Here is a 21,129-nt window from a genome sequence, read left to right on the forward strand (position 1 = left end):
GTGGAGAAGGTATTTCCTGTGGTGGGGTACAGCCACAAAGTTGAGGGGCCACCTTTTCAAACAGAGGTAAGCAGCTTATTTTTTTTATTAGCCAAGGTGTATTGGATCTGTGGAATGCTCTGCCACAGACTGCGGTGGAGGCCGAGTGTGTGGGTATATTCAAGGCGGAAGTTGTTCGTTTCCTGATCGGTCAGGGCATCAAAGGATATGGCGGGAGGTCAGATATCTGGAATTGCGTGCGATCTGGGATCAGCCATGATGGAAAGGTGCCTGACTCAATGGGCTGAATGGCCTAATTCTGTTCCTATGCCTTATGGACTTATGAACACAAGCCCCCTTAATCATGATGAATCTCCTCTGCACTCTTCCAGCACAAAACATCCTTTGTACAGAATGCTAAGCGGAACTGAATGCAAATTTTCAAGCACGTTGTCAAGTCAGGCAGCATCTGTTGAGGGGAATAGAGTCGATGGTTGGGACAGAACTCCTCCCTTACGGCACTAACACAGGCCCTTTGGCCCAACCTTTCCATGCTGTCCTCCTGTCCGTTTAAACTAATCCCTCTGCCTGTCTTTCACACAGAACACAGAAATCAACAGCACATTACAGGCTCTTCAGCCCACAATGTTGTACCGACCATGTAACCTACTCTAGAGACTGCCTAGGATTTCCTGATCGTATATCCCTGTATGTTTCTAAGCTCCATGAACCTATCTAAGAGTCTCTTAAAATATCCTATTGTATCCACCTCCACCATCGCTGCAGGCAGTGCATTCCACGCACCCACCACTCTCTGTGTAAGAAACTTACCCCTGACATTCCCTCAGTACCGACTTCCAAGCAGCTTAAAACTACGTCCCCTCGTGTTAGTCACTTCAAGCCTGGGAAAATGCCTCTGACTATCCACATGGTCAAAGCCTCTCATCATCTTATTACAATTACTTATGTACAGGTTAGGAGAAATATAGATTCAACATCACCTCACAGCTCTTGAACTCAATCCCACGGTTGATGAAGGCCATCATACCAGACGCCTTCCTAACAACACTGCCAACCTCCACAGCAGCTTTGAATGTCGTATGGACATGGACCCCAAGATCTCTCTGACCCTCCACACTGCCAAGAGTCTTACCATTAATATTATATTCTGCGTTTAAATTTGACCTGCAGAAATGAACCTCTTCATCTGTGTTGAACTCCATCTGCCACTTCCCAGTTCTGCATCCGAGGCAAGGAAATAGATAGCTGAGCCTCTGGCCAGGATCATTATGTCCTCATTGTCCACGGGAATGGTACCGGAGGATTGGAGGGAGGCGAATGTTGTCCCCTTGTTCCAAAAGGGTAGTAGGGATAGTCTGTATAATTATAGACCATTGAGCCTTACATCTGTGGTGGGAAAGCTGTTGGAAAAGATTCACAAAGATAGGATCTATTGGCATTTAGAGAATCATGGTCTGATCAGTGACAGTCAGCGTGGCTTTCTGAAGGGCAGATTGTGTCTAACAAGCCTAATGGAGTTATTTTAGGAGGTGACCAGGTATATAGTTAAGGGTAGTGCAGTGGATGTAATCTACATGGATTTTAGTAATGCATTTGATAAGGTTCCACACGGTAGGCTTAATCAGAAAGTCAGAAGGCATGGGATCCAGGGATGTTTGACCAGGTGGATTCAGAATTGGCTTGCCTGCTGAAAGCAGAGATTTGTGGTGGAGGGAGTACATTTGGATTGGAGGGTTGTGACTAGTGGTGTCCCACAAGGATCAGTTCTGGGACCCCTACTTTTCGAGATTTTTATTAACGACCTGGATGTGGGGATAGAAGGATGGGTTGGCAAGATTGCAGAAGGCACAAAGGTTGGTGGTGTTGTGGATAGTGCAGAGGATTTTCAAAGATTGCAGAGAGACATTGATAGGATGCAGGAGTGGGCTGAGAAGTGGCAGATAGAGTTCAACCTGGAGAAGTGTGAGGTGGTACACTTTGGAAGGACAAACTCCAAGGCAGAGTACAAAGTAAATGGCAGGATACTTCGAAGTGTGGAGGAGCAGAGGGATCTGGGGCTATATGACCACAGATCCCTGAAATTTGCCTCACAGGTAGACAGATTATTTAAGAAAGCTTATGGGGTGTTAGCTTTCATAAGTCGAGGGATAGAGTTTAAGAGTCGCGATGTAATGATGCAGCTCTATAAAACTCTGGTTGGGCCACACAAGGAGTACTCTGTCCAGTTCTGGTCGCCTCACTGTAGGAAGGATGTGGAAGCATTGGAAAGGGTACAGAGGAGATTTACCAGAATGATGCCTGGTTTAGAGAGTATGGATTATGATCAGAGATTATGGGAGCTGGGGCTTTACTCTCTGGAGAGAAGGAGGATGAGAGGAGAAATGATAGAGATATAGTTGATATTAAGGGGAATAGATAAATAGCCAGCGCCTCTTCCCCAGGGCACCACTGCACAATACAAGAGGACATGGCTTTAAGGTAAGGGGAGGGAAGTTCAAGGGGGATATTAGAGGAAGATTTTATACTCAGAGAGTGGTTGGTGCCTGGAATGCACTGCCCGAGTCAGTGGTGGAGGCAGATACACTAGTGAAGTATAAGAGACTATTAGACAGGTATATGGAGGAATTTAAGCTTAGGGAGGCAGAGTTTAAGGGTCGGCACAAAATTGTGGGCCGAAGGGCCTGTACTGTGCTGTATTGTTCTATGTTCTATCTATTTCTCGCTGGAATCTCTCTTTTAATTTAATTTTTTATTGAAGGCATGACACAGTACAGAAAACGTAATGCATTACATTTTCCTCCATTTGCTTTGATACCTTACCCCGAAACAACTCAACAACGTCATCAGTGAGGCCTTCTGGGAGTTGTAGTCATTGGTCCTCGCTCGCTCCCTGTCAAAGCATGTTTCGTCAGCCACCACAGACGTCACCGAAACAGACCCACCGAGGCGCGAAGGGGAATCACACCCGTCCTTGTGGGCGCCGAGGCCGGTGACACCGACAGAAGCGATACGCTGATCTCCGCCATGGCGATGGAGCGGAAGAGGAGGGGCTGCTCCTGGGACGATTTCCTCCAGCCTATCGTAGCTCAGACTTAACACTGACCCCTGCTGTCATTGGCTGTTGTGCCTGTCGCTCACATGGGAACGCAGGGAGTGATTAGTTTATGTGAACGTCAGTCAGTCTTCCTGACCTTCTGAGTTTGGATTTGGATTTATAACGGGACAGGAAGCAAATTGGGAGAAATGTGAGTTTTTATGTGATGGTGCATCAGTCTCCGAGTGACATTATTAACAATAAAAGGGCAAAGGCCGTGGTGAGGAAGTAGGTGATTTACTGCAGGTTATATGGAGATAATATTGGAAGGGATATCAAACTTAGAATTGTTTGGGATATGATTTAGAAAATGGGAGGATTTGTGGGGATCATCATATTCCAGTGTTGATTAATGAGGGCAAAATGATTGTTACTGAAACGGGGAAGGTTGTGTTACTGGCTGGGTCATTTGTTGAGATTCATAATCAGGATAATTTAAGTGAAGAAGTTAAACAATGTAGGGATATGTTTTTCAGTGCTGGAAGTCAGCTGTAACAATGATAGTATCACTGATGGAGAGATTTCTTTGTATGAATTTAAGACGTCTATTAATAATGCAGGTCAGGTGTTCCCAGGAAAGAATGATATTTGAAATTGTGATTGTTTCTAATTCGCTTTTGTGAAAATATTAAATGTTTGAATTGTGCATCTACTTTCCTCATGGAAAATGGAAATAGTAGTGTCAATTCTAAAACCTGGCAGATCCCCATCTGATCCTTCTAGTTAAGGGCCTATATCGTTAATGTCTCATTTATGTAAACTTATGGAATGTATGGTAATCAAGCGCTTGAGTTATATTTTGGAAAGAGTGGTCATAAAGTGTTTTATTAGAGTGGATTTTCGAAGGGTGAAATGACATTAGATTCAGTTTTAGATTTGGAAGATGATATTCGGAAAACACAATTAAATATAGATGTTGTAATAGCAGTATTTCTTGATACTGAAAAGGGAAATGATATGGAAGAAAGGACTTTTGATTAAATTAGGAGTGAGGGAGACATTGTACAATTTTTCACAGTTTTTTTTGGATGGACTGTCCAAGTACCGGTCGGCATGTTATGTTTGTGTTTCTCTGAGATGGAGAATGGGATCCCACAAGGCAGTATTTGTAGTCCTTCATTATTTAATATTATGATTAATGATATTTTCTCTGAGATGGGAAAATGGGATACCCTGGGTAAATCACAATATACAGATGATGTAGCTTTATAGATTAGAGGTATTAATTGCAATTTACAATTAATAGGTCAAACAGTGGGCAGATTGATGAGGATTTTAAGCTTTCAGTCGTTAAAACACATTACGTGGTTTACAAACAGCATTAATAAACTTGCACTTGATTTTAAATTATATGATTAATGTCTTGAGGAAGTGGCAGTGGCAAGATTTCTCAGAATGTGGATCGATAATAAGCTGACATGGAAGCACCTATCAGTAAAATAATTGATAAATGGAAAGGAGCTTTAAATCTCCTCAGACATCTATGTGGGTATTCTTGGGTACAACATGAAAATCTTTGTTGACCAATTATATTTGTTTAATTTGATCTGTTCTTGATTATGTCTGTGTGGCTTATGGATCAGCTGCACCTTCAAATTAAGAATGTTTGCATGTGATACAATTACAGACTTTAAAATTGTGTTCTGGTGCAGTAATGTTGTCTCCTGTTTTGGCTTTACTGATTGCAATGGGACAATTGCCCTCAAAGTAACAAGAGGTTCAAGTTGATGTCAACATACTGGATTAATTTGCGGGGGCAAGGAAACGATCATCCTGTTAAAGGTGTGCTGGAGGACGGTTGGGGACATCACAAGAAGAGTGTTTTTTTGTTCTGAGTGGCTGGGTTCTTATCACGCTGGGAATACGGGTGTATTTGATGATACAATATGTCCCACTGTAGCTTTCTCTGTAACCCCACCTTGTTTTTTCCAATGACTTCAGTTGAGTTTATGTTACACGATCGGATTCGGTTCTGCCTGAGAGTCTGTTGGTTCATCGGTATATTAATGAAAGTTATTATCATACAGTAACCATTTTTACAGATGAATCAAAAGATAAGTTAACTGGGGATGTTGGTGTGGCTGCTTTTCTGCCTGAATTGCAGGTAATGATAAAGAAATGACTTGTATACATTTATCAGCATAGAAAGCAGAATTCTTTGCCAACAGTTTATTGCCAACAATAGTGGGTGGAGGAAATTGGTCCTTATAATTTGCTTAGAATACATTTCGGTTTTGATGAGTCTTAAACAGGTCATTCTGGCAGTAGGTCAGATTGACTGTTGGAAACTTGTCAAACCGTATTTCATATATAAAGATTGATTTATATGTCTGCACATTATGGGCCCTGCACATCACACTATTGAGGGAAATGATGATGTTGACTGTTTAGCACCAAAAGCTGTTAAATGTTAAGCTGTGGATATAGACCTTCCACTTAGCAAATTAGAAGCTAAAGGGTTGGTAGTGTTAAGAATTAGGGGCTTATGGCAAGAGGTAGGATAATGGACATAAGGACAGACACCTTTACAGAATACATAAACCTGTTGGGTTTATAGAAGAAGGGCTTAAAACAAGAGAAGGAATGATATTGACATGACATAGAAATGCCCACACTATGCTTAATTATGCCTTGTATCTAATTGAAAGACTTCATTCTGTGTCGTGTACATTTTGACATTACGAAACTGTCGAAACACATACTATTTCAATGTGAAGCGTATAAGGCTGAAGAAAAATCAAATGCAGTCTTCAGTACAATCTTTGCAAGGGTAGATAGTTTTCAGATAAAAACTTTATTAAATTATGGGACTGACTTTAAATTAATTCACAGTTTGAGCTGGAAAAGGCATGTAATAATTGTGTTAAACCTAAGGAAATGGCATATAAAGTAGCAAAGGCGAGTGGGATGTTGGATTATTGGGATTCTCTTAAAATCCAACAGAAGGCAACGAAAAAAGCCATAAGAGTATATGGGGCATATATGGGAAATATGAGGGCAAACTGGCCAATAATATAAATAAGGATACTAAAAGTTTAGTTTTCAGTTACATGAAGAGTGATAAGGAGATGGGAGTTGATACTGGGCCACTAGAAAATGATGCTGGTGAAGTAGTAACGGGGGACAAAGAAATGGCAGATGAACTTAATGAACAATCTTCACTGACTTTTCCGGTCAGCACCGCCCCCACTTGTCCCATTTAACCTGTCTCATTACGGGTGGACTTTAGGATCAGGGGGAGCTCAGGACCCACCGCCCGCAGCTGCTGCTGAATCCCCGGTGTTTCTGTTCGGTTGACGGATGCGGTGAACGAGTTAAATTGAATCGATCGACAATTCTCATCTCGTGTTTATTTCACTCCATAGAACCATAGAACACTGCAGCACAGAAAACAGGCCATTTGGCGCTTCTAGTCTGTGCGGAAACTTTATTCCGCTCGTTCCATTGACCTGCACCCAGTCCATAACCCTCCAAACCTCTCCCATCCAGGTATCTATCCAATTTATTCTTAAAACTTAAGAGTGAGCCCGCATTTATCACGTCAGATGGCAGTTCGTTCCACACTCCCACCGCTCTGAGTGAAGAAGTTCCTCCTCATGTTCCCCCTAAACCTTTCTCCTTTCACCCTGAAGCCATGTCCTCCTGTTTTTATATTTCCTAATCTAAGTGGAAAGAATCTAATCGCATTTACAGTCGATACCCCTCATAATTTTGTAAACCTCTATCAAATCCCCCTCATTCTTCTGTGCCTCAAGGAATAAAGTCTTAAACTGTTCAATCTTCCCCTGTGACTCAACTCCTGAACACCTGGCAACATCCTAGTAAATCCTGTCTGCACTCTTTAAATCTTGCTGATATCCTTCCTATAGTTAGATGACCAGAACTGCAGATAATACTCCAAATATTTCCTCACCAATGCCTTATACAACCCCACAATAACATCCCCACTCCTGTACTCAGTACCTTGATTTATGAATGCCAGGATGCCAAAAGCCTTCTTTACAACCCTGTCTACCTGTGACGCCACTTTCAGGGAATTATGTACCTGAACTCCCAGATCCCTTTGTTTCTCCGCACTCCTCAGTGCCCTACCATTTACTGTGTATGTCCTACCTTGGTTTGTCCTTCCAAAATGCAACACCTCACGCTTGTCTGCATTAAATTCCATCTGTCATTTTCTGGCCCATTTTTCCAGTTGGTCCAGATCCCTCGGCAAGCTTTGAAAGCCTTCCTCGCTGTCCACAACGCCTCCAAAATTGCTGATCCAATTGACCACATCTATATCATTGATATAGACAACAAACATCAATAGTCCCAGCACAGATCCCTGAGGCACACCACTAGTTACAGGCCTCCAGTCTGAGAAGCAATCATCCACTACCACTGTCTGTCTTCTCCCACACAGCCAATTTCGAATCCAGTTTCTAACCTCTCTATGGATACCTAGTGCCTTACTAAAGTTCATGTAGACAACATCCACAGCCTTTCCTTCACCTACTTTGTTGGTAACCTCCTCGAAAACTCTTCAAGATTCTATCCTTAATCAGCCCTTGGCTGTCCAAATACTTGTAAATCCGATCTCTCAGAACACCTTCCAATAACTGACCTACTACTGATGTCAGGCTCTCTGGCCTGTAATTACCTGGTTTACTATTGGAGCCTTTTTTAAACAACGGAATAACATGAGCTACCCTCCAATCCTCCGGCACTGCACCCGTGGCTGAGGACATTTTAAATATTTCTGTCAGGGCCCCTGCAATTTCTACTCTAGTCTCTCTCAAGGTCCGAGGAAATATCAAGTCAGGCCCGGGGGATTTATCTACCTTCATTCGCTGTCAGGCAGCAAGCACCTCCTCCTCTTTAATCTACAAATGTTCCATGACACTACTGCTTGTTTCCCTTCCTTCCATATACACTATGCCAGTTTCCTGAGTAAATACTGATGCAAAAAAACTGTTTAAGATCTCCGCCATCTCGTGAGGCTCCACACATAGACGACCACTCTGATCTTCTAGGGGACCAATTTTGTCCCTTACTATCCTTTTACGCTTAATATACTTGTAGAAACCCTTCGCGTTTACCTTCACATTATCTGCCAAAGCCACCTCATGTCTTTTTTCCTTCCTGATTTCCTTCTTTAATATTTTCTTACATTTTCTATACTCTTCAAGAAACTCTTTTGTTCTTTGTTGCCTATACCTGCTATACACCTCTCTCTTTTTCTTAACCAGATCACCAATATCCCTTGAAAACCAAGGTTCCCTATGCCTGTTAACTTTGCCTTTAATCCTGGCAGGAACATGCAAACTCTGCACTCTCAAACTTTCGCCTTTGAAGGCCTTCCACTTACTGAACACATCCTCGTCAGGGGAAAAAAAAAACTTATCCCAATCCACTCTTCCTAGATCCTTTTTCATTTCCACAAAATTGGCCCTTCTCCAATTTAGAACCTCAACGTGAGGACCAGACCTATCCTGATCCATAATTAACTTGAAACTAATGACATTATGGTCACTGGACCCAAAATGTTCGCCTAAACATACTTCTGTCACCTGACTGTCTGGTTTCCTAATAGGAGATCAAGTATTGCATCCTCTCTCGTAGGTACCTCTATATATTGATTTAGAAAACTTTCCTGAAAACATTTCACACACTCCAAGCCATCTAGCCCTATTACAGTTTGGGAGTCCCAGTCAATATGAGGAAAGGTAAAATCCCCTACTATTACAAATTCCTGTTTCTTACATCGGTCTACTATCTTTATACAGGTTTTGCTCCTCCAATTCCCTCTGACTATTGGGCGGTCTATAATACACCCCTGTTAGTGTGGTCACACCATTCCCGTTCCTCAGCTCCACCCATATGGCCTCTGTAGACAAGCCCTCCGGGCTGTCCTGTCTACACACAGCTGTGATATCTTCCCTGACTAGTAATGCCACTCCTCCCCCTTTCATCCCTCCCCCTCTATCACGTCTGAAACAACAAATATTTCTATCATGTATAAACCTTAGGTGGGAGGTTATCTTTTTGTATTAATGTATTAAAAATAAATTATAAATTCTACCAATGGAACCTCTTACTAAAGGATTCATATTCAAAACAGTATCCAACAAATCAGATTCTTGCATATATGGAAACTTAGATAATTATTTTTGTAAAAAATGTCTAACATGAAGATTTTGCAGTAAGTGTGTATGAGAGAGAGAATATTTGCTAATTAACTCTTCATGTCATCAATCGACCATCACAAAATAAAGGAAAATAAAAATAAATAAATGCAAAAAACAGATCCCCTTAATCACTAAAATTTAAACAACATTGGGAGAGAGAACTTAATATGACCTTTGTTAATGAAGATGGTCAATTCTGCTTTGATATGTGCCAGTGAGTGTTTAATTCAATTTAAAATTGTTCACTGTTACTATTTAACAAAGGAGAGACTGTAGCGGTGTGACTACACGCAGCGCTGCAATAAACGACATGGAGTCGATAAGCTGCAGTTGCAAAAGAGGTTTATTCAAACCGCGGCCTCGCTTTAAAGCCTTCCTGAGGGGGCTGTAGGGGGCGCGTATTCACAGTCCCGTCCCGCGCGCGGATGCTGTAGGGGGCGCGTATTCACAGTCCCGTCCCACGCGGGAATGCTGTAGGGGGCGCGTATTCACAGTCCCGTCCCGCGCGGATGCTGTAGGGGGCGCGTATTCACAGTCCCGTCCCACGCGGGAATGCTGTAGGGGGCGTGTATTCACAGTCCCGTCCCACGCGGGAATGCTGTAGGGGGCGCGTATTCACAGTCCCGTTCCGCGCGCGGATGCTGTAGGGGGCGCGTATTCACAGTCCTTTCACACGCGCGGATGCTGTAGGGGGCGCGTATTCACAGTCCCGTCCCACGCGGGAATGCTGTAGGGGGGCGTATTCACAGTCCCGTCCCACGCGCGGATGCTGTAGGGGGCGCGTATTCACAGTCCCATCCCACGCGGGAATGCTGTAGGGGGGCGTATTCACAGCCCCGTCCCACGCGGGAATGCTGTAGGGGGGCGTATTCACAGTCCCGTCCCACGCGCGGATGCTGTAGGGGGCGCGTATTCACAGTCCCGTCCCACGCGGGAATGCTGTAGGGGGGCGTATTCACAGTCCCGTCCCACGCGGGAATGCTGTAGGGGGGCGTATTCACAGTCCCGTCCCACGCGGGAATGCTGTAGGGGGGCGTATTCACAGTCCCGTCCCACGCGGGAATGCTGTAGGGGGCGCGTATTCACAGTCCTGTCCCACGCGTGGATGCTGTAGGGGGCGCGTATTCACAGTCCCGTCCCACGCGCGGATGCTGTAGGGGGCGCGTATTCACAGTCCCGTCCCGCGCGGATGCTGTAGGGGACGCGTATTCACAGTCCCGTCCCGCGCGCGGATGCTGTAGGGGGCGCGTATTCACAGTCCCGTCCCACGCGGGAATGCTGTAGGGGGCGCGTATTCACAGTCCCGTCCCGCGCGGATGCTGTAGGGGGCGTGTATTCACAGTCCCGTCCCACGCGGGAATGCTGTAGGGGTCGCGTATTCACAGTCCCGTCCCACGCGCGGATGCTGTAGGGGGCGCGTATTCACAGTCCCGTTCCGCGCGCGGATGCTGTAGGGGGCACGTATTCACCGTGCCATCCCACGCGCGGATGCTGTAGGGGGAGCGTATTCACAGTCCATTCACACGCGCGGATGCTGTAGGGGGCGCGTATTCACAGTCCCGTCCCACGCGGGAATGCTGTAGGGGGGCGTATTCACAGTCCCGTCCCACGCGCGGATGCTGTAGGGGGCGCGTATTCACAGTCCCATCCCACGCGGGAATGCTGTAGGGGGGCGTATTCACAGCCCCGTCCCACGCGGGAATGCTGTAGGGGGGCGTATTCACAGTCCCGTCCCACGCGCGGATGCTGTACGGGGCGCGTATTCACAGTCCCGTCCCACGCGGGAATGCTGTAGGGGGGCGTATTCACAGTCCCGTCCCACGCGGGAATGCTGTAGGGGGGCGTATTCACAGTCCCGTCCCACGCGGGAATGCTGTAGGGGGGCGTATTCACAGTCCCGTCCCACGCGGGAATGCTGTAGGGGGGCGTATTCACAGTCCCGTCCCACGCGCGGATGCTGTAGGGGGCGGGTATTCACAGTCCCGTCCCACGCGCGGATGCCGTAGGGGGCGCGTATTCACAGTCCCGTCCCGCGCGAATGCTCTAGGGGACGCGTATTCACAGTCCCGTCCCGCGCGCGGATGCTGTAGGGGGCGCGTATTCACAGTCCCGTCCGACGCGGGAATGCTGTAGGGGGCGCGTATTCACAGTCCCGTCCCGCGCGCGGATGCTGTAGGGGGCGCGTATTCACAGTCCCGTCCCACGCGGGAATGCTGTAGGGGGCGCGTATTCACAGTCCCGTCCCGCGCGGATGCTGTAGGGGGCGCGTATTCACAGTCCCGTCCCACGCGCGGATGCTGTAGGGGGCGTGTATTCACAGTCCCGTCCCACGCGGGAATGCTGTAGGGGGCGCGTATTCACAGTCCCGTCCCACGCGCGGATGCTGTAGGGGGCGCGTATTCACAGTACCGTTCCGCGCGCGGATGCTGTAGGGGGCACGTATTCACAGTGCCATCCCACGCGCGGATGCTGTAGGGGGCGCGTATTCACAGTCCCATCACACGCGCGGATGCTGTAGGGGGCGCGTATTCACAGTCCCGTCCCACGCGGGAATGCTGTAGGGGGGCGTATTCACAGTCCCGTCCCACGCGCGGATGCTGTAGGGGGCGCGTATTCACAGTCCCATCCCACGCGCGGATGCTGTAGGGGGCGCGTATTCACAGTCCCGTCCCACGCGCGGATGCTGTAGGGGGCGCGTATTCACATTCCCGTCCCACGCGGGAAAGCTGTAGGTGGCGCGTATTCACAGTCCCGTCCCGGGCGCGGATGCTGTAGGGGGCGCGTATTCACAGTCCCGTCACACGCGCGGATGCTGTAGGGGGCGCGTATTCACAGTCCCGTCCCACACGCGGATGCTGTAGGGGGCGCGTATTCACAGTCCCGTCCCGCGCGGGAATGCTGTAGGGGGCGCGTATTCACAGTCCCGTCCCACGCGGGAATGCTGTAGGGGGCACGTATTCACAGTCCCGTCACACGCGCGGATGCTGTAGGGGGCGCGTATTCACAGTCCCGTCCCACGCGGGAATGCTGTAGGGGGGGCGTATTCACAGTCCAGTCCCACGCGCGGATGCTGTAGGGGGCGCGTATTCACAGTCCCATCCCACGCGCGGATGCTGTAAGGGGCGCGTATTCACAGTCCCGTCCCGGGCGGGAATGCTGTAGGGGGCACGTATTCACAGTCCCGTCACACGCGCGGATGCTGTAGGGGGCGCGTATTCACAGTCCCGTCCCACGCGGGAATGCTGTAAGGGGCGCGTATTCACAGTCCCGTCCCGGGCGGGAATGCTGTAGGGGGCGCGTATTCACAGTCCTGTCCCACGCGCGGATGCTGTAGGGGGCGCGTATTCACAGTCCTGTCCCACGCGCGGATGCTGTAGGGGGCGCGTATTCACAGTCCCGTCCCACGCGCGGATGCTGTAGGGGGCGCGTATTCACAGTCCCGTCCCGCGCGGATGCTGTAGGGGGCGCGTATTCACAGTCCCATCCCACGCGCGGATGCTGTAGGGGGCACGTATTCACAGTCCCATCCCACGCGCGGATGCTGTAGGGGGCGCGTATTCACAGTCCCGTCCCGGGCGGGGATGCTGTAGGGGGCGCGTATTCACAGTCCCGTCCCACGCGTGGATGCTGTAGGGGGCGTGTATTCACAGTCCCGTCCCACGCGCGGATGCTGTAGGGGGCGCGTATTCACAGTCCCGTCCGACGCGCGGATGCTGTAGGGGGCGCGTATTCACAGTCCCGTCCCACGCGCGGATGCTGTAGGGGGCGCGTATTCACAGTCCCGTCCCGCGCGGATGCTGTAGGGGGCGCGTATTCACAGTCCCATCCCACGCGCGGATGCTGTAAGGGGCGCGTATTCACAGTCCCGTCCCGGGAGGGAATGCTGTAGGGGGCGCGTATTCACAGTCCCGTCCCACGCGCGGATGCTGTAGGGGGCACGTATTCACAGTCCCGTCCCTCGCGCGGATGCTGTAGGGGGCGCGTATTCACAGTCCCGTCCCGGGCGGGGATGCTGTAGGGGGCGCGTATTCACAGTCCCGTCCCACGCGTGGATGCTGTAGGGGGCGTGTATTCACAGTCCCGTCCCACGCGGGAATGCTGTAGGGGGCGCGTATTCACAGTCCCGTCCCACGCGCGGATGCTGTAGAAGGCGCGTATTCACAGTCCCGTCCCACGCGGGAATGCTGTAGGGGGCACGTATTCACAGTCCCGTCCCGCGCGGGAATGCTGTAGGGGGCGCGTATTCACAGTCCCGTCCCACGCGTGGATGCTGTAGGGGGCACGTATTCACAGTCCCGTCCCACGCGGGAATGCTGTAGGGGGCACGTATTCACAGTCCCGTACCACGCGCGGATGCTGTAGAAGGCGCGTATTCACAGTCCCGTCCCACGCGGGAATGCTGTAGGGGGCAGGTATTCACAGTCCCGTCCCGCGCGGGAATGCTGTAGGTGGCGCGTATTCACAGTCCCGTCCCACGCGCGGATGCTGTAGGGGGCACGTATTCACAGGCCCGTCCCACGCGCGGATGCTGTAGGGGGCGCGTATTCACAGTCCCGTCCCACGCGGGAATGCTGTAGGGGGCGCGTATTCACAGTCCCGTCCCACGCGTGGATGCTGTAGGGGGCGCGTATTCACAGTCCCGTCCCGGGTGGGGATGCTGTAGGGGGCGCGTATTCACAGTCCCGTCCCACGCGTGGATGCTGTAGGGGGCGTGTATTCACAGTCCCGTCCCACGCGTGAATGCTGTAGGGGGCGCGTATTCACAGTCCCGTCCCACGCGGGAATGCTGTAGGGGGCGCGTATTCACAGTCCCGTCCCGGGTGGGGATGCTGTAGGGGGCGCGTATTCACAGTCCCGTCCCACGCGTGGATGCTGTAGGGGGCGTGTATTCACAGTCCCGTCCCACGCGGGAATGCTGTAGGGGGCGCGTATTCACAGTCCCGTCCCACGCGTGGATGCTGTAGGGGGCGTGTATTCACAGTCCCGTCCCACGCGGGAATGCTGTAGGGGGCGCGTATTCACAGTCCCGTCCCACGCGCGGATGCTGTAGAAGGCGCGTATTCACAGTCCCGTCCCACGCGGGAATGCTGTAGGGGGCGCGTATTCACAGTCCCGTCCCGCGCGGGAATGCTGTAGGGGGCGCGTATTCACAGTCCCGTCCCACGCGGGAATGCTGTAGGGGGCACGTATTCACAGTCCCGTCCCACGCGTGGATGCTGTAGGGGGCGCGTATTCACAGTCCCGTCCCGGGTGGGGATGCTGTAGGGGGCGCGTATTCACAGTCCCGTCCCACGCGTGGATGCTGTAGGGGGCGCGTATTCACAGTCCCGTCCCACGCGTGGATGCTGTAGGGGGCGTGTATTCACAGTCCCGTCCCACGCGGGAATGCTGTAGGGGGCGCGTATTCACAGTCCCGTCCCACGCGCGGATGCTGTAGGGGGCGCATATTCACAGTCCCGTCCCGGGCGGGGATGCTGTAGGGGGCGCGTATTCACAGTCCCGTCCCACGCGTGGATGCTGTAGGGGGCGCGTATTCACAGTCCCATCCCACGCGCGGATGCTGTAAGGGGCGCATATTCACAGTCCCGTCCCGGGCGGGAATGCTGTAGCGGGCGCGTATTCACAGTCCCGTCCCACGCGCGGATGCTGTAGGGGGCACGTATTCACAGTCCCGTCCCACGCGCGGATGCTGTAGGGGGCGCGTATTCACAGTCCCGTCCCGCGCGGATGCTGTAGGGGGCGCGTATTCACAGTCCCATCCCACGCGCGGATGCTGTAAGGGGCGCTTATTCACAGTCCCGTCCCGGGCGGGAATGCTGTAGGGGGCGCGTATTCACAGTCCCGTCCCACGCGCGGATGCTGTAGGGGGCACGTATTCACAGTCCCGTCCCACGCGCGGATGCTGTAGGGGGCGCGTATTCACAGTCCCGTCCCGGGCGTGGATGCTGTAGGGGGCGCGTATTCACAGTCCCGTCCCACGCGTGGATGCTGTAGGGGGCGTGTATTCACAGTCCCGTCCCACGCGGGAATGCTGTAGGGGGCGCGTATTCACAGTCCCGTCCCACGCGCCGATGCTGTAGAAGGCGCGTATTCACAGTCCCGTCCCACGCGGGAATGCTGTAGGGGGCATGTATTCACAGTCCCGTCCCGCGCGGGAATGCTGTAGGGGGCGCGTATTCACAGTCCCGTCCCACGCGGGAATGCGGTAGGGGGCACGTATTCACAGTCCCGTCCCACGCGGGAATGATGTAGGGGGCGCGTATTCACAGTCCCATCCCACGCGGGAATGTTGTAGGGGGCGCATATTCACAGTCCCGTCCCGGGCGGGAATGCTGTAGGGGCGCGTATTCACAGTCCCGTCCCACGCGGGAATGCTGTAGGGGGCACGTATTCACAGTCCCGTCCCACGCGGGAATGCTGTAGGGGGGGGCGTATTCACAGTCCCGTCCCACGCGCGGATGCTGTAGGGGGCGCGTATTCACAGTCCCATCCCACGCGCGGATGCTGTAAGGGGCGCGTATTCACAGTCCCGTCCCGGGCGGGAATGCTGTAGGGGGCGCGTAATCACAGTCCTGTCCCACGCGCGGATGCTGTAGGGGGCGCGTATTCACAGTCCTGTCCCACGCGCGGATGCTGTAGGGGGCGCGTATTCACAGTCCCGTCCCACGCGCGGATGCTGTAGGGGGCGCGTATTCACAGTCCCGTCCCGCGCGGATGCTGTAGGCGGCGCGTATTCACAGTCCCATCCCACGCGCGGATGCTGTAAGGGGCGCGTATTCACAGTCCCGTCCCGGGCGGGAATGCTGTAGGGGGCGCGTATTCACAGTCCCGTCCCACGCGCGGATGCTGTAGGGGGCACGTATTCACAGTCCCATCCCACGCGCGGATGCTGTAGGGGGCGCGTATTCACAGTCCCGTCCCGGGCGGGGATGCTGTAGGGGGCGCGTATTCACAGTCCCGTCCCACGCGTGGATGCTGTAGGGGGCGTGTATTCACAGTCCCGTCCCACGCGCGGATGCTGTAGGGGGCGCGTATTCACAGTACCGTCCGACGCGCGGATGCTGTAGGGGGCGCGTATTCACAGTCCCGTCCCACGCGCGGATGCTGTAGGGGGCGCGTATTCACAGTCCCGTCCCGAGCGGATGCTGTAGGGGGCGCGTATTCACAGTCCCGTCCCGCGCGGGAATGCTGTAGGGGGCGCGTATTCACAGTCCCGTCCCACGCGGGAATGCGGTAGGGGGCACGTATTCACAGTCCCGTCCCACGCGGGAATGATGTAGGGGGCGCGTATTCACAGTCCCATCCCACGCGGGAATGTTGTAGGGGGCGCATATTCACAGTCCCGTCCCGGGCGGGAATGCTGTAGGGGCGCGTATTCACAGTCCCGTCCCACGCGGGAATGCTGTAGGGGGCACGTATTCACAGTCCCGTCCCACGCGGGAATGCTGTAGGGGGGGGGCGTATTCACAGTCCCGTCCCACGCGCGGATGCTGTAGGGGGCGCGTATTCACAGTCCCATCCCACGCGCGGATGCTGTAAGGGGCGCGTATTCACAGTCCCGTCCCGGGCGGGAATGCTGTAGGGGGCGCGTAATCACAGTCCTGTCCCACGCGCGGATGCTGTAGGGGGCGCGTATTCACAGTCCTGTCCCACGCGCGGATGCTGTAGGGGGCGCGTATTCACAGTCCCGTCCCACGCGCGGATGCTGTAGGGGGCGCGTATTCACAGTCCCGTCCCAGGCGCGGATGCTGTAGGGGGCGCGTATTCACAGTCCCGTCCCGCGCGGGAATGCTGTAGGGGGCGCGTATTCACAGTCCCGTCCCACGCGCGGATGCTGTAGGGGGCGCGTATTCACAGTCCCGTCCCGCGCGGATGCTGTAGGCGGCGCGTATTCACAGTCCCATCCCACGCGCGGATGCTGTAAGGGGCGCGTATTCACAGTCCCGTCCCGGGCGGGAATGCTGTAGGGGGCGCGTATTCACAGTCCCGTCCCACGCGCGGATGCTGTAGGGGGCACGTATTCACAGTCCCATCCCACGCGCGGATGCTGTAGGGGGCGCGTATTCACAGTCCCGTCCCGGGCGGGGATGCTGTAGGGGCGCGTATTCACAGTCCCGTCCCACGCGTGGATGCTGTAGGGGGCGTGTATTCACAGTCCCGTCCCACGCGCGGATGCTGTAGGGGGCGCGTATTCACAGTACCGTCCGACGCGCGGATGCTGTAGGGGGCGCGTATTCACAGTCCCGTCCCACGCGCGGATGCTGTAGGGGGCGCGTATTCACAGTCCCGTCCCGAGCGGATGCTGTAGGGGGCGCGTATTCACAGTCCCATCCCACGCGCGGATGATGTAAGGGGCGCGTATTCACAGTCCCGTCCCGGGAGGGAATGCTGTAGGGGGCGCGTATTCACAGTCCCGTCCCACGCGCGGATGCTGTAGGGGGCACGTATTCACAGTCCCGTCCCTCGCGCGGATGCTGTAGGGGGCGCGTATTCACAGTCCCGTCCCGGGCGGGGATGCTGTAGGGGGCGCGTATTCACAGTCCCGTCCCACGCGTGGATGCTGTAGGGGGCGTGTATTCACAGTCCCGTCCCACGCGGGAATGCTGTAGGGGGCGCGTATTCACAGTCCCGTCCCACGCGCCGATGCTGTAGAAGGCGCGTATTCACAGTCCCGTCCCACGCGGGAATGCTGTAGGGGGCATGTATTCACAGTCCCGTCCCGCGCGGGAATGCTGTAGGGGGCGCGTATTCACAGTCCCGTCCCACGCGGGAATGCGGTAGGGGGCACGTATTCACAGTCCCGTCCCACGCGGGAATGATGTAGGGGGCGCGTATTCACAGTCCCATCCCACGCGGGAATGTTGTAGGGGGCGCATATTCACAGTCCCGTCCCGGGCGGGAATGCTGTAGGGGCGCGTATTCACAGTCCCGTCCCACGCGGGAATGCTGTAGGGGGCACGTATTCACAGTCCCGTCCCACGCGGGAATGCTGTAGGGGGGGGCGTATTCACAGTCCCGTCCCACGCGCGGATGCTGTAGGGGGCGCGTATTCACAGTCCCATCCCACGCGCGGATGCTGTAAGGGGCGCGTATTCACAGTCCCGTCCCGGGCGGGAATGCTGTAGGGGGCGCGTAATCACAGTCCTGTCCCACGCGCGGATGCTGTAGGGGGCGCGTATTCACAGTCCTGTCCCACGCGCGGATGCTGTAGGGGGCGCGTATTCACAGTCCCGTCCCACGCGCGGATGCTGTAGGGGGCGCGTATTCACAGTCCCGTCCCGCGCGGATGCTGTAGGGGGCGCGTATTCACAGTCCCATCCCACGCGCGGATGCTGTAAGGGGCGCGTATTCACAGTCCCGTCCCGGGCGGGAATGCTGTAGGGGGCGCGTATTCACAGTCCCGTCCCACGCGCGGATGCTGTAGGGGGCACGTATTCACAGTCCCATCCCACGCGCGGATGCTGTAGGGGGCGCGTATTCACAGTCCCGTCCCGGGCGGGGATGCTGTAGGGGGCGCGTATTCACAGTCCCGTCCCACGCGTGGATGCTGTAGGGGGCGTGTATTCACAGTCCCGTCCCACGCGCGGATGCTGTAGGGGGCGCGTATTCACAGTACCGTCCGACGCGCGGATGCTGTAGGGGGCGCGTATTCACAGTCCCGTCCCACGCGCAGATGCTGTAGGGGGCGCGTATTCACAGTCCCGTCCCGAGCGGATGCTGTAGGGGGCGCGTATTCACAGTCCCATCCCACGCGCGGATGATGTAAGGGGCGCGTATTCACAGTCCCGTCCCGGGAGGGAATGCTGTAGGGGGCGCGTATTCACAGTCCCGTCCCACGCGCGGATGCTGTAGGGGGCACGTATTCACAGTCCCGTCCCTCGCGCGGATGCTGTAGGGGGCGCGTATTCACAGTCCCGTCCCGGGCGGGGATGCTGTAGGGGGCGCGTATTCACAGTCCCGTCCCACGCGTGGATGCTGTAGGGGGCGTGTATTCACAGTCCCGTCCCACGCGGGAATGCTGTAGGGGGCGCGTATTCACAGTCCCGTCCCACGCGCGGATGCTGTAGAAGGCGCGTATTCACAGTCCCGTCCCACGCGGGAATGCTGTAGGGGGCACGTATTCACAGTCCCGTCCCGCGCGGGAATGCTGTAGGGGGCGCGTATTCACAGTCCCGTCCCACGCGGGAATGCTGTAGGGGGCACGTATTCACAGTCCCGTCCCACGCGTGGATGCTGTAGGGGGCGTGAATTCACAGTCCCGTCCCACGCGGGAATGCTGTAGGGGGCGCGTATTCACAGTCCCGTCCCACGCGTGGATGCTGTAGGGGGCGTGTATTCACAGTCCCGTCCCACGCGGGAATGCTGTAGGGGGCGCGTATTCACAGTCCCGTCCCGGGTGGGGATGCTGTAGGGGGCGCGTATTCACAGTCCCGTCCCACGCGTGGATGCTGTAGGGGGCGTGTATTCACAGTCCCGTCCCACGCGGGAATGCTGTAGGGGGCGCGTATTCACAGTCCCGTCCCACGCGCGGATGCTGTAGAAGGCGCGTATTCACAGTCCCGTCCCACGCGGGAATGCTGTAGGGGGCACGTATTCACAGTCCCGTCCCGCGCGGGAATGCTGTAGGGGGCGCGTATTCACAGTCCCGTCCCACGCGGGAATGCTGTAGGGGGCACGTATTCACAGTCCCGTCCCACGCGTGGATGCTGTAGGGGGCCTGTATTCACAGTCCCGTCCAACGCGGGAATGCTGTAGGGGGCGCGTATTCACAGTCCCGTCCCACGCGTGGATGCTGTAGGGGGCGTGTATTCACAGTCCCGTCCCACGCGGGAATGCTGTAGCGGGCGCGTATTCACAGTCCCGTCCCACGCGCGGATGCTGTAGGGGGCACGTATTCACAGTCCCGTCCCACGCGCGGATGCTGTAGGGGGCGCGTATTCACAGTCCCGTCCCGCGCGGATGCTGTAGGGGGCGCGTATTCACCGTCCCATCCCACGCGCGGATGCTGTAAGGGGCGCGTATTCACAGTCCCGTCCCGGGCGGGAATGCTGTAGGGGGCGCGTATTCACAGTCCCGTCCCACGCGCGGATGCTGTAGGGGGCACGTATTCACAGTCCCGTCCCACGCGCGGATGCTGTAGGGGGCGCGTATTCACAGTCCCGTCCCGGGCGGGGATGCTGTAGGGGGCGCGTATTCACAGTCCCGTCCCACGCTTGGATGCTGTAGGGGGCGTGTATTCACAGTCCCGTCCCACGCGGGAATGCTGTAGGGGGCGCGTATTCACAGTCCCGTCCCACGCGCCGATGCTGTAGAAGGCGCGTATTCACAGTCCCGTCCCACGCGGGAATGCTGTAGGGGGCATGTATTCACAGTCCCGTCCCGCGCGGGAATGCTGTAGGGGGCGCGTATTCACAGTCCCGTCCCACGCGGGAATGCGGTAGGGGGCACGTATTCACAGTCCCGTCCCACGCGGGAATGCTGTAGGGGGCACGTATTCACAGTCCCGTCCCACGCGGGAATGCTGTAGGGGGGGCGTATTCACAGTCCCGTCCCACGCGCGGATGCTGTAGGGGGCGCGTATTCACAGTCCCATCCCACGCGCGGATGCTGTAAGGGGCGCGTATTCACAGTCCCGTCCCGGGCGGGAATGCTGTAGGGGGCGCGTAATCACAGTCCTGTCCCACGCGCGGATGCTGTAGGGGGCGCGTATTCACAGTCCTGTCCCACGCGCGGATGCTGTAGGGGGCGCGTATTCACAGTCCCGTCCCACGCGCGGATGCTGTAGGGGGCGCGTATTCACAGTCCCGTCCCGCGCGGATGCTGTAGGGGGCGCGTATTCACAGTCCCATCCCACGCGCGGATGCT

Source organism: Hemitrygon akajei, unplaced genomic scaffold, assembly GCF_048418815.1.
Source record: "Hemitrygon akajei unplaced genomic scaffold, sHemAka1.3 Scf000110, whole genome shotgun sequence".
In the NCBI taxonomy this organism is placed as follows: Eukaryota; Metazoa; Chordata; class Chondrichthyes; order Myliobatiformes; family Dasyatidae; genus Hemitrygon; species Hemitrygon akajei.